The following is a 14,240-nucleotide window of genomic DNA, read 5'->3' as shown; positions in this document are numbered from 1 at the left end:
TACAGAAACAAACTTTTGTTCGCCTTGTTTTCATCAACTTCTTTTGGATTACAATCTAATGAGTTACATTTATTTGTTTTAGTTTAAAATACCCATATTCATTTATATGGTAAATACTGGTCTCTACTGAATGTTATTGATATTTGTCTTTTAGTCTATCAAACTTACCTAAGAAATTCATATGTGTCTTTTCTATAACTTGCATTGGAAGATGTTAACTTAGTGGTCATTAATACATAATTTCCCAAATGTGCAAAAGCTTAGGTAAATGGTTAATATAATGTTTGAGCATTAAGTGTGGGTACATGGATATTCAGGGTGCTCTCCTGGATTTAACCCAGATGTGTTTCTATGGATTTATATTAATAAATCTGCTCTCTGAATCTTTAAGTAACCATTTTCAAATCTTCCAGCTCTTGGAGAAGGGAAGTATCTTTTATTTTTCTAGATCATTGTTTTTCTAGCTGTGTTTCAGTTACTGTGTTCTTTCAAGGTTCAGCTGCTTTTGGCTTTTTAGTTTCTTGAATTTTTCATCTATCTCAGGATTTCCAGATGTTAACTGAGAGTCAGTTGCTTTTGGCTTTTTAGGTTCTTGAATTTTTCGTCTATCTCAGGGTTTCCAGATGTTAACTGAGACACTGTATTTCAGGGTGTGCTCTGTGGGGCAGGGGTAGGTGTCAAATCTGGACTCTTGTCACTTCTTACTTCCTGCTTTGTAGCTTTCTTAGCTTTATATTTCCTTTGATTTTTCAAGGCTGCTTTTGATAATGGTTTATCATTTCCTGGTTGTGATTTCTTATTCTGGGGTGATTTCTCTTCATGCAGCTTAGAATTGGTGATTAGTTTATTTCTTAAAGCTGGGAGTCTATCAGTCATTGCAAATTTAGGTTCCTAGTTGGGTACTTCACTTGGAACTGCTTGATAAGTTACTGCTTTTGCTGGAAATAGTTCATTCAGAATTGGCTGCCAAGAAATCTGCCGTATTTCTACATTTGGTGACACATCTTACTCATGCAGGATAGGGCTGGTATAATGTCAAAGCTTGTATCCATTGTTAACACACAACCTGGGAGCATGTGTGATAGTAAAAGGTGCTCCCATCTAGGTACCTGGCAAAATATGTATGATCAGAGGCTACTTGTTTGGAAATAAGTTTGTAGCTTTTAATATCCCACACTCATGTTTGTTCCTCAGATTTCCAAATCCAGTTAGTATTAATATATGGCCATAAGGGCCAAATAGGCTGCCTTAGAGCACCAGTTCCAAGGTCAAATGCAAGATCACATTTCAAGTTGAAAATCATAGCTTTGGCAGGCATAAAACCATAAATAGCATAAAACTCAGTAGAACCAGAATTCCAAATTATATCATAAATGGGGCTACGTTTTGGTAATTGAACAAATGACAGCACTTTCTCCATTTGTTGCAGTGCAATGCAGCCTTTGTTCCCCATAGCAGGAAGTTCTTGTCTTGTCAACATCTGTTCTCGCTATTACAAGCCAGCAGTGGCTTTTTCATTCCACAGTGTTGTAACCTCATCGGCTTAGAGAAACTGCAGTTGGCTAAAGCTGCATGAGGTCCAAAAAAGTTGGAGTACGAGTATAATACAACAAATGAAAGTACACCCTTACTCCCTGGAACATAGACAGTCACCTTTTGTGACTGGAGTCCAAGTGATAACCCACAATTAATTTTTTACAAAGACAACTTACTTGCAATTTTATAAAATCGTTGTTTACAAAGAAGTGAACTTTATTGTTAACATTTTGGACACAAAAGAGTTTCATCTGACCAGATGGATACCAATCTGCATTTTTTTCTTGATGAAAGACTTCAAGCACACCCTACACAGTGGAGTTGCAGGTTGAGTCTCCCAGGAGTGCCATGTGTAGGGAAGTGTAAGGCTGCTGTATTACCAGGACATGGGTTTTTGGTAAGAATTCAAGGCAAAGTGCTTTTGGAGGTGGAAGAAGTGTAGTAAACCCATGTTAGTGACAGATAATATTTACAATTTTTTTCCTTTGCCCCAGCAAAGGAAGGTCCAACTGTTGCTAAAGTTATAGACTTTGTAATTTTCCTGAGATTTTCTTGGAAACACTATGCTTTCTGCAAAACATGGTGGTGCATTCACCATACGGAGTCCTTCTGATCCTCAGCTGGGTTCACATACCGACTGTGGGAACTTAGAAGCATCATTATTTCTGAGTCTGTAGCCACATCTTCCAGGAGTGGCATGGACAGCCCCACCTTCTCCTGGAAAACAGTTACCTTTCTTTCCAATCCCCCTTCTTGTCATGAATTTTTATACTGCTGCTGGGTCTCTTACTTGACTAACTTGGGGGAGGTCTGTATATGTGTCCTCCACTCCCCGCTGGAAAGTAATGGGAAATGCATGAATTCTCCAGGCACACAGCCTTTGCTCCTGCAGTTTCTCTTTGGCCATATGAATAAGTCCGTGATGAATCCTCAGCGGTAGGATTTTGGATTGCAATTGGTGTTCTCTGTCACCACTTTATTGATGTCGGCTGCAGAAACCTCCACCCGGTCTTCAGTGGGGTCCAAATGAACCAGAGTGGGAGGAAGGAAATAAACTGTGGTCTCTCCATAGGCTCCTATCAATTCACACTCAGCACCAAGGCCATCTGGCACCTGACTCACATTCCGCAACTGTGTCGTCCACAGAACCTGACCTCTGGCAGGGCAGGGACTGACATCCCTCCTTCCCCGCCTTCCAGCCTGATTCTTCTGGTATCCTCGTCTCAGAAAGGGTCACCACCATCCTTTACTTGCTCAATCCAATAACCTAAGCAATTGGCTCAAATCTCTTTCACTCCCTTTCCACGAAGAGTTCACAGACAGATCCAAACACACCTCATACTCCACCATGCATGGCTATTCTTACTGCCATGGCTGTGTCACAGTGATACTTCCTCCTCACCTCCCCTCCTCCATGGCCTCTGCAGTGCTCGCTCTGCTTGCTTTCACTTTCTCACTTTACTCATTGCATAACAGCAGCATGATCCTCCAAGAAGTAATTCCATCCATCTCCCTGTTCAAGGCCCTAGAACACCACTCACGGCATCTACAGTAGCTCCCCACACCTGCCATTCCCCACACACCTGTCACTCCTGCTTCCAAGCCTCAGGCTGAGCACCCTTCCCCTGCTGGATCCCCAGCCAGGCCCCCTCTGGTGGGCACAGGCCTCTCCAATCTGGGAGCTCTGCATTGTCCCCTAGGCGCCCTAGGCATGAAAGCCTTGTCCTGGGTCCTTATGTGGGATGGCTTCCTTCTTAACCTTCAGATGCTACTTTCTGAAGTAGCCTCTCCCAGGTCATATCTACATCATTGCCCTGTTACTACCTTGCCTGGTCATGTGTTGACTGGCCCATTGTCTGTCTTCCCAGGCAGAATGCTGGCTCAGTGAGGGGAGGAGAGAGGTCTTTCTCACCATTGCTCCCCAGCCCTAGCATGGAGCCTGGGACATAGTAGGTGCCTAACACACGTTTGTTAAATGAACTAATTAGATCCTTTCCTTAGCCTTCTGTGTCCAGTGTGGTCAAGAAATAGCTATTGAATGAAAAATAAATAGATGAATGGATCAATAATGGTGTAATTCTGTTGTAAATCTTGCTGCAAATGTCACCGACATGCAAGGCAGCTCCTGGGTGTGAAAGCACCTCTTCTCCATTTTTTCCTCCCAGTCATGTTCATGCAGTGGCATTGTTTATAACCAGATTTCCTTTGATCTTTTGCAGGACAAGAATTCATCTTGTGTGGGTGGAAAAGATCATGACTCTGGAATTCTAAAATATCTCCCAGATTGATTTTTTTTCACCAAGGAAGCACCTGTGGATGTGGGGCCCTAAATGAGAAAGTTCTGATTTTACACATCTATGATTTGGATGCAAACAAAAGTGAATCTCTGACCTTCTGGTCACCTCTCTGACTAGCTCTCCCATTCCTGTACATTTACTCCAGGGAGAAAGTGCAGAGGAGGCGGGCCATGCCAGGAAGGGCACAGCCACTGGAGAATCTGAATTAGTGGATTTCAAGCAAAATTAGAGTCTGAGGCTAGGACCACCTGGAAGCTCCTGTGGTCTTCCAGAGCTGACACAAGTGGCAATGAAAATGGCCTGAAGAAGAGGCAGAGGAACTTGCTACAACAGCCACTGGCATCTGCCTCTGGGCTTGCCTTTTGTCTCCTCTTCCTTGCTCTTTAAACCTGGCTATCCTTACCCTCCCTTGGAGAACACTCCTCCCAAGACTGACTGTAAAGTAAGGTTGCCCCTGCAGAGCCCAAAGATGAGCCTGGCTGAGAAACAAGGAATGCTCTCTCAGCTTTCCAGACTCCCCTCTCCCCACTGCTGGTGAAGCTCATGGCTGGTGAAACCTTGGCGTGTTTAACCTCTCCATACAAGTAACTCATTGATTGTAGATTTTGGAAGCATCTGAAAATACAAGATAGTGTTAAAGTATGCATGTGTGTGTTTGAAAGAACAGATGGGAAAATCCCTTTCCCATAGCTATTAATAACCCTTTCCAGGCACTAAAAGAACAACAGCCATAACTCTCACCCATCCAAAAAGTGCTGAGCACAGCACTGTCTTACTTTACACACCTCCTCCCTCCTAATTGCTCACTGGTTGGATTTCTGATCTGATAACTCTATTTAAAAATTGAGTTTTATGGGAATTTCACCCTTGTCTGAGCTCTTTCTTTTGGCCAAGCTCTTCCCCTCTGTGGCTGCCTCTCCTACTCTGTGAAACTGGGCCAGCATGCCACTTGCTCCCAGAGGTCCTGCAGCCCCAAATAGGGGCATGATCATCATGTGGCTAGGGTCACTCAATGCAGTTCCAGAAGACCCTAACTCCCACAGAAGAATCGCCATGTGGGCCAAGTCCTGCATCTTCTGGCACTTGAGGTCCCTTCATCTTGTCTCCTGCCACTTGATAGAGACCTGGTGTCAAATGAGCACTCTGTGAATGCTTGTGGAATGAGCATTTTCACCTTTTGCCTCTGCTCCCTCTGCTACCAAAATTCTCAAGATTCTTGGGTCACATCATGGCCTCTCCTGGGTTTGAGTCTTTGAACAAGAACAAGCTGTTCTGTTTGCCCATCTTGCCTTAAGAGCACCCATTGTCCAGTTTCCTGATGTTGAGTCCATGTGTGTTTACCTTTGAAAGGAACAAATTGAAAATCTGCAAAAGAGTTGAAAAGTGGAAAATGGTGGCATAAATAGTCCAAGACATAAGGGAAATTTTTGATGAAAGGAAGTCAATGGCATCGGAACCAGTGGTTTCCAGGATTCAGCACTGAGATGGGATAGAAATGGATGGGCTTCCCCAGAGAGTGTGAACCACCCCAGCTTGGAATAGCAGGGCTGGGAGCGCTGAGGCCAGGGTAGGAAGCGGGTTGGAGGGAAGGATTTGGAGGACCACACTAACACCCTGCCCAAGCTTCACTTGGCTCAGCCTGCAAGCCAGGGAAAAGGAATATGTGCCTGTAGGCTCTGAGCACCAGTGGGCAGAAACACAGGTGTCTCAGCTGGCACACAGCTGCAGAATACACCCAGGAAACACCAACCCCAATTACTCGGCCCTGCAGTGAATGCCTGATTGTTCTGGCAGCTGAGGCAGGATGAGCTAAGTTTGTATGGATGAGGGAAGTTGATCAAAATTTACTATTGAGTGAAAACATGAGTCACAAAAATTATATTTCCATATAGTACACACATGCAGGCACAAACACACACACACACACACACACACACACACACATCCCTGAAGGGATTTACAACCAAACGAACTCAGGGTTCAGATTCGGAACTGGACTTTCTCTTACAGGTACTGTCTTATTTCTCCTCCCATGCAATGATCTTGTTCCTGATTCTGAGGGACTGGCTGATTCTGATTTCCTGGTGGTCATGCTTTGGGGAAGAAACCTCCAGTCCCCTGACTGTGCATCTCAAACCCTGATTTCCCTTCCAGGACAGTTCCATGTGTGCACCTGCATCCAATTGCCTTGCTAGGTTGACTATAGCCTCCCAATAGAATCTATAGATTATCTGTGGGATGTTTGCACTCTATTGAGCCTGGTTTGATACATAAATGTTTGATTGACCACATAATTTAAGTAATGTCCAGATTGTGTCACTGGAGGCCTCTGGGTGGAGGCTGGACCTCAGGGTCTTGTGGAAAGATACTTGGATTTTCTTGTAAGTTTAAAGGGGACTGGATCTCGGCTGCCATGTCATTACCCTCTTTTACTCAGCCTCCGCATAACCCCTGGTTCTCATGGTGCACAGATGGGAAGGCCATTGTGCCTCCCTTATTCTGGGCCACAGGAGACACCTGGCTCTGAGCACTCAGCAAGAGGCTTCAGGAACACCCCAGGGAGACTGGCACCCAGCCAGCTCATTGCCTGACTTGGCTGCAGCCCCAGCCTGTCTTTGAGGTATTTAGAAAGTGCAGCATGAATGCCTCTGGCATGGCCCCAGCTGTGGGACAATAAAATGCATCATTTCTCGGAGACAAGTTCTCAGTGTCAAGTTCAGTGTCAGTCAAGTGGCCCTAATAGAAGAGTGTGCTTCCTGTCCAGGGAGTATTGCGGTCCCATGTTGGACAACTGCAGGCACCACTGTCCAGAGGACACAGGGACAACCTGAGAGAGACCTGGTTCTGATTTTCTATAAAGAAAATTCATCACCTGAATTTCCACTATTTTAAGACAATCTCCATTGTTAAAAAATAAGCTTTGATGCACTGAAATTTCGGAGTTTATTTAAGCAGTGATTCATGAATTGGGCAGCTCCAAACTAGAGTGGTTTGGAACTTCCCAGAGGTAGACGAAAAGCTCTAAAAGGGTGAATGTGGAAGCAGAGCAAATAAATTAATTAGTTAAAATTTGAACAATGGCCTTATTTGGACTATGCAGGTGGGAAGTTCAAAGTGATATAACTAATAATGTCCAGTTGGCTGGTGGTGGACTGAGCTTAAGTTTAATTTTTAAAAAATTAGTCATATATAGGAAATGAGTCTGAGTTAGGTTTCAGGGGTTTGTTTATGTAGGAACCCAGGGCATTGGAGCCACCTCAGTCTAATGGCCTCCCCATTTAATTATTTTAACATCGTTAGTGTTCTAGAACCAACCTTTATATTTTAAAGCATATATAGGGCACTCTCTCTCTCTCTCTCACACACACACATATACACATGTGTACATATGTATACATATTTATTTTTGTGTATTGATCTTTTATCCTGTGACCTTGCTGAACTTACTTATTCTAGATTTGTTTGTTTGTTTGTTTGAAAATTTCTCAGAACTTTCTATGTAGACTATTATGTCATCTCCCAGTATTGAAAGTTTTTCATCCCATCCTATGTGCCTTTTACTTTCCTTTCATTCCTCATTGTGCTGGCTGGATTTTCCAGTACTGTGCTGAATGACAGTGGTGAGAGTGGACATCCTTGTCTTGTTCTAGAGCTTAGGTGCAAGCACTTGGTCTTTCACTGTTAAGTATAATAGCTATGGATATTTTGTAGTTGTTCTTTATTTCTAAACTTCTAGTCCTCAGTGGTCCCCTATCCGTGAATTATTTTTTTGCTCAATTAAACTGTTAAATTTAATTTATCTAAGGTTTTTCTTTTAACAGTTATATCTGAAGTATTTTTGTCTGTTTGTTTTTTAGACTGTGTATAGTTGGGTCATATTTTTTATTTAATCCACCCTATCAATTTCTGTTTCTGCTTTTCATTTGGTATATTTAGACCATTTACATGTACAATAGTTATTGATCTATTATTCGATCAATATAATAGAATGTTGAGGTTATCTACCATTTCATTTTTCATTTTCTGATTATTCTGATTGTTTATCTTTATGTTTTCTTTTTCTTCACTTCCTGTGGGTGACTTGAATATTTTTAGAATTCCATTTTGACTTATCTTTAGTGTTTTCTGATGTGTCTCCTTGCATATTTTTTTAGTGATTGCTTAGGTAAATTATATGTACATAACTTATCACAGTCCATTTGGGTTGGCATTGTAGCAGTCTGAGTGAGTTAGAACACTTACCTATTCTTATGCCCCTTTACCCTCCCCAATTCTTAATACAATCATCTTAAATATTTCCTTTACATGTGTTGGGAGCTATACAGACATTATCACAAGTTTTGCTCCAGTGGTCAAACATACATTTGGAAATTCAAGAGGAGTAAAGTCTGTTGTATTTACCCATATTTTTGCTTTTCTGTCATTCTTTCTTTCTTCCTGATGTTTCTGTATCCTTCTTTTATGAATTCCTTTCTGTTTAATGAACTTCCTTCAGACATTCTTTTATGGTAGGTCTGCTGGTGACAGATTCTCTTGGTTTTACTTTATCAGAGAATGTCTTGATTTCCCCTTATTCCCTAAATGATATTTTTTCACTGGATGTAGAATTCTGAGCTGACAGCTCTTTTCTTTCAGCACTTGAAAAATGTTCCTCTTCCTTCTTGCCCCCGTGGTTTCTGAAGAGAAATCTTCTGTTCTTTAAGATGTTTTTACCCTGTGGTTAAGTTATTCTTTCCTTCTGATTACTTTCAAAAATTTTTCCTTGTCTTTAGTTTTCAGAAATTTGACTATGATGTATTTTAGTATAAATTTCTTTGGTTTTATTCTGTTTATGGTTTGCTCAGCCTCTTGAATATGTAAATTTATATATTTTCCAAATTTGGAAATTTTCTGACATATTTTGAATACTTTTCAGCCCCCACTCCTGTTCTCCTTTCCTTTGGGGACTTCAGTGACACAAATGTTAGACCCTTAGTTATAGTTCCACATGCCCCTAAGTTTATACATAAAAGACATCAGGTATATATATATATATATGTTAAAAATAAATATATATCTTTATTGTCTCTTCTTTCTGTTGTTCTTTCTTTTGTTGGGTATATTCTAGTTTATTTTCAAGTTTACTGATTCTTTCCTCTGTTTTCTTCATTGTGCTGTTGAGTTCATCCATTGAGTTTTTCTTTCTGCTTTTGTATTTTTTAGTTCTAAAATTCCTATTTTGTTCTTGTTTATGTCTTTTATTTCTTTGTTATAATTTTCTTTTCTTTTTTGGTGGGGGAGAGGGGACAGTCTTGCTCTGTCATCCAGGCTGGATTGCAGTGGTGAGATCTCGGCTCACTGCAACCTCTGCCTCTTGGATTCAAGCAATCCTCCTGCCTCAGCCTCCCAAGCAGCTGGGATTACAGGCACGCACCACTATGCCTAGCTAATTTTTCCGCATTTTTAGTAGAGATGGGGTTTTGCCATATTGTCCAGGCTGGTCTTGAACTCCTGACCTTGTGATTCGACCACCTTGGCCTCCCAAAGCACTGGGATTACAGGAGTGAGCCACCACACAGATCCTCTTTGCTATAATTTTTTATTCTTTTCCAAACATCTTCATCATTGCTCCTTGAAACATTTTTGTGGTGCCTGCTCTGAAATCCTTCTCGGAAATTTCCAACAACTGTGTCATCTTGATGTTGCCATTTGCTGATTGTCTTTTCTCATTCAAATTGAGATCTTCTTGGATCCTGGTATATTTAATTGAATCCTGGACACCTTAGCTATTATGCTGCAAGACTTTGGATACTGATTAAATCTTGTGTTTTAGCAGGTCTCCTCTGATGACGTCTTAGCCATGAGTGGAAAGGGTGTCTCTTTACTACTGGGTGGACATTGAAGTTGAGGCGCCTGACAAGGTGTCCAGAGACACTGTGGGAGGTGGGAAGGAACTCATTACTGCTCAGCAGAGATGAGATTCCAGCCTCCACACTTAGTCTTCTTGGCTTGGGAAAACTTGGGCAGGTTTGAGGGAGTCCCTTTACTCCCTGGCAAGAGTGGAGGTGCAGGCTCTCCACTCAGCCTTTGCTGGTGGGATAAAAGTGGGGCTGCAGGTTTTTTCCTGTGGTGTTCTGCTGGAGTAAAATGGTTATTATCTAAAACTTTTCTGTCTTGTGAGGCTGTACAATTCCTGGTCCTTTGGCTAAAGTAAACAGCTTTTTCTTGTGGAGGGTAGGGAAGTGCTATGTTTGTCTGTATCTGTTGGCATTTCTGGGTCATTAGCTTCTCTAATACCTAGTCTGGAATATATAAGGCCGGAAGAAAATTCACAGAACTCACCATTATATCATTTGTTGGATTCTGAGGTCCCTAACTGGTCTGCTTTTTTTCTATTTACTTTTCAGTCTTCTAATTTTTTAAAAAATAAAGTCCAGATTTTTAACTATACTCAACAGGAGGAATAGTTAAATATATACAGCTAGTTCCCCTTGGTGGAAGCTCTATCATTTTGTTTTTAATGTGTGTGTGTTTTTTTAAATAGTTTACTGCTCAGCTTTGCTTTTACCCTAACTGAATTTCTTTACTTTTGAGTGAGGAAATTCAGCCCATTCACAATGACTTCAAATCCTGCTACAAAACAATGAATTTCTTCCGTTTTGTTTACTACCTTTGTGCTTTTCAGTGATTACCTTTTCTTTTTTAGTTTGCTGATTTAATCAAGTAAAATTTTATCTTTCTTCCCTGTGCCCCAAAGTCTCTAACTTGGATGATCTATTATGCTTCTCGATTGCACTTTGAGTGGCCTCCTAGGTGGCCCACAGCTGCTAAGTATAGCGCTCCATTGATCCTCTGTCCATATTTTGAGGTTCTGGGAGAGTATTCAGTAGGAACACAAAAGCTGTGGTTTCTCAATCTGTGCTTTGGAGCAAGTTTACGTGCTTATACTTCTCTAAAAGAGCATCAGAAAACTAAGTTGTAGAGGTAGGACCCAGAGGCAGTGGATCACACTGACTTTAGGGCTATCTGAATGCAGCTGTCTTCTCTGGGCGAGATGACAATCCCAAGAAGTTACAGCCCTAAAGCCTTACATTGTCATCATCTGATTCTGTTCCACATTAAATGAATCCACTGGCCACAGCCCAAAGGGGGCCTGGAGAGTCCACTATTGGTAGGGAAAATAATTTCAAAGAAGTTCCTCTTCAGCTGGGTCTTCTTAAAAGGTGACATGAGGGCATGACCTAGAATCTCAAAGCATCTCAACTGTCTGTATTTTGGGCAAAGGCCCTCCTTATCCATCATACTATTTTGGTGAATGAAGATGAAATGCCTTGGCCTGGAGTCACCTGGACTGACAGGATTTGGGGTTAATTGTCTCCACCTGGGACTTGTCCATCATTACTACTAGCTTCTAAAGTCCCCTTATGTTTTAGCCCTACTTGGTGCAGAAAAGCAAAGAGTTGTGGAAATCATTTATTTATTTCTGAAGCAGAAACACATCCTGAAAGGCCTCACAAGTTCAGGTATTCACTCAAATTAGGTCAGGACACAGGAAGATGAACCTTATGTGTGTCCCATCGAACTCTGAACACTTGCTTAGCCTTTCTATGCCTCAATATTCCCCTCAGGAATTTATTTTATTTTAGAGATAGGGTCTTGCTATGTTGCCCAGGCAGATCTCAAAATCCTGGACTCAAGCTATCCTTCTGCCTCAGTTCCCAGGTATCTGGAACTATAGGTGGCATTCTTATTTTTAGGAGTCATAGTATAAAGAAATAAATTAGATAAATGGAAAGTATATCAGGTGATGATAAGTGTTAAGAGAAACAGCAAGTCAGGAAAGGAGATATGGAGGAGGTTGGAGGAGGCTGAAGCTTTAAATAGGTTGCTCAGAGAACTCTTCCCTGAGAAGAGGGTATTGAGCAAGGATCTGAAGGGGGTGAGGGAGGAAGCCCTGTCGATGGCTGGGACATTCCTGGGGTGTCAGAGGTTCAGGAAGGAGACCATTGGCTGAAGCAAAGTGTGCAAGGAGCAGAGTGGTAGAAAATGAGTGAGAGAGGTGGTGGGATGGGTGCCTGGGGTGGAGTAGGGAGGGAAGACTGGGATGGAGACCTTAATGAAAGCTGTAAGTACATTGACTTTGTGCATCTAATGAGAAACCACTGAGACTTTTGAGTAACAGGTGATGTGACCCATTTTTTGTATTAAGTTTACTCTGGGGTTCTGTAGAGTGTAGAGTTTACGGGGCCAAGTGTGGAATCAAAGTCACCAGTTTGAGGAGATTACTGCAGAAATCCTGGGAGAGGTGACAGGACTGGACCAGGGTACAGGCGACAATGAGTGGTCAGGTTTTGGAAGCGTTTGGAAATAGAAATGGAAGGCTCTGCTGATGGATTGTGTGGTGTGTGAAACAGAAAAACATAACTCTGGGTGTTTGGCCGAGCAAGTAGAAACTCACAGAGGAAACTGATGAAATTCAGGCCACAGATACATTTTCATTAAAAAAATCCAAATTTCTGAATTTCTTGAACAATTGGAAGATCTGACATCAATGGGCCCAAATTATTGCATAACGGCAATTTGCTAGAGGTGAGTCCATGCTTTCTTTCAGAACAGCTCAAATGCCTTCCCATTTGCCACAATCTCCCCCCACCCCACCCCCTCTGCTGTGCTCATGTTGCCTGCCAGGTCCCGGCAGTCATTTTATTTTATAGCTGTTGTGTTCCAGATGCTCTACTAGACACTTCCATATGTCCTTATACTTAAGAACATATGAAGAGAACAAGAAGAGTTCTTGTTGAGAACTCTGACTCTCACTGTGTTCCTAGAGCCACCCCAGCAGAGGTGGCTGTCCCCTAAGTGATGAAGAGAGTAAGAAAATCATGTGCCCAAGGTTCTGCTCTTTCCCATTATACAGAAGTTCCTATCCTCCTCCATCCACTCACTTACAGTCTGGGAGCCCTAGGTGTGACTCATGCATTTTCTGGGCCACTGTGTAGTACCTGCTCTTCCTTGTCTCTCCTGATGCCTGTGATCTGTCCCACCACGTGAAACAGCTGGAATCAATGTCGCTCATGCCTCCTGCTTACCATATCTCCTCCCATTCAGTTGGCATGTGGCTTTATTGCAAATCTTTGTCCTAAGATTTAGGTGGATTCCAGGAACTAGAGGATAATCCTAGTGAAAGATATCATGTTGTCTTCTGAATCACCCTGAGCCTATTTATTTTCCCCATCTTTTCCTTAGGACAAGGCTCATCCCAGGAGGATCCATGATGCTTTATGAAGACAGTCCCAACAGCCCATCTCTGTCATCCTCCAGACGTGCCAAGGCTGAATCATGGAGCAAACACGGCACAGGCTCAAGCTGAGACCCTGCCATGTGACCTCCTAGTTCTATGAAATACCCTTAAACAATGCAGAATTGACAAACCCTCACAGAACCTGATATAGCTACACATATTTATTGTATAAGTGTCTCAGTAAATGAACAATTTTCTGTAGTGCTTAGTAGCAGACTTCTGACTCCATAAGATGTTTCTAAGTAAAGGTTTCTTGGTCAAGGAATTTGGAAAATGCTCATAGCATATACCATTCTAGGAGACTTAGGAAACACATTAGTGTATTCAGAGCCCCAGGAAGCCCTGCCGTAGTCTGCCGCTTGATTTATTCCAGCTTATCCCTATATTATGGAATGCTTTTATCACTGAATACCTTCAGAACGCATTTTGGGAAAACTTTTATATATTCGTGGCAACCCTGGAGAAAAAACTTAGAGGTAAATTCCCTCTCCGAGAGGCCATAATAAATGTGAAAGTGTGGAAAAGAGCCCTCATCCTCCACCTCCAAGGCTGGTGTTCTTGCCAGGATACCATCCTATCAGTTATTTCTAAAACTCTTCTGTCCCCAGTGCAAATACTCTCATCACGACAATGCCTCACTTCACCAGGGCTTCTCATGGAGCTGCAGCAGTTCTTTGCAAAGTCCCCCAGCCCTGGTCTAGGAATTGGGATTGATCTATTACAGTAAGAGTTGCCTCACAGATGCTTTATTGTTATTACTGGTTACATGTGTGATATGTAGCATACATATCAACTACACCTTTAACCAATAACTTTTACTTATTTTTTATTTGGAGAATGATATGTGCTCATTAAAGAAAAATTGGGGAAAAAGTTGGTAAAGAATGAAGAAGAAAAATTCACTTCAACCTAGAAATAGCTCAGTTAACATGCCGGTGTCAAGGGTGTACATACACATATACATGTTTGCATGTTTTGGGAACAATTTGGAACAATATGCATGTTTGTTACAGTTTTGGAACTTTAACAAAAATGCACAGTTATAGTTGTTTATCATGACCTTCTTGTTTTTCTTGCCATGATAGGTTGTGAAGATGTTTACATATCATTAAACCCTCTTTGGGATC

General features: G+C 42.0%; 1 pseudogene; it reads right to left on the bottom strand.

Moving 5' to 3' along the window:
• Window positions 1-610: 610 nt before the first annotated feature.
• On the bottom strand, window positions 611-2,779 carry LOC129480117 (eukaryotic translation initiation factor 2A-like; annotated as a pseudogene).
• Window positions 2,780-14,240: the final 11,461 nt, after the last annotated feature.

Source organism: Symphalangus syndactylus, chromosome 4, assembly GCF_028878055.3.
Source record: "Symphalangus syndactylus isolate Jambi chromosome 4, NHGRI_mSymSyn1-v2.1_pri, whole genome shotgun sequence".
NCBI classification, from domain to species: domain Eukaryota; kingdom Metazoa; phylum Chordata; class Mammalia; order Primates; family Hylobatidae; genus Symphalangus; species Symphalangus syndactylus.
The sequence above is the reverse complement of the archived record's forward strand: the minus strand, read 5'-3'. Positions and strand labels throughout refer to the sequence as shown.